Genomic DNA, 205 nt, shown 5'->3' with positions numbered 1-205 from the left:
GGTATTTTTTGATTTCCTCTTTGATTTCTTCAGTGATCATTTCGTTATTAAGTAGTGTATTGTTTAGCCTCCATGTGTTTGTAATTTTTAAAGATCTTTTTCTGTAATTGATATCTAGTCTCATAGGGTTGTGGTCGGAAAAGATACTTGATACGATTTCAATTTTCTTAAATTTACCAAGGCTAGATTTGTGACCCAAGATATG

The 205-nt window shown here is 31.2% G+C and overlaps 1 protein-coding gene across 1 annotated transcript in view; it reads left to right on the top strand.

Moving 5' to 3' along the window:
• The window catches only part of DLG5 (discs large MAGUK scaffold protein 5), a 114564-nt gene that overhangs the window by 15677 nt on the left and 98682 nt on the right, over positions 1–205 (top strand). The window lies entirely within an intron of this gene.

Source organism: Physeter macrocephalus, chromosome 20 (assembly GCF_002837175.3).
Source record: "Physeter macrocephalus isolate SW-GA chromosome 20, ASM283717v5, whole genome shotgun sequence".
Lineage (NCBI taxonomy): Eukaryota > Metazoa > Chordata > Mammalia > Artiodactyla > Physeteridae > Physeter > Physeter macrocephalus.
The sequence above is the reverse complement of the archived record's forward strand: the minus strand, read 5'-3'. Positions and strand labels throughout refer to the sequence as shown.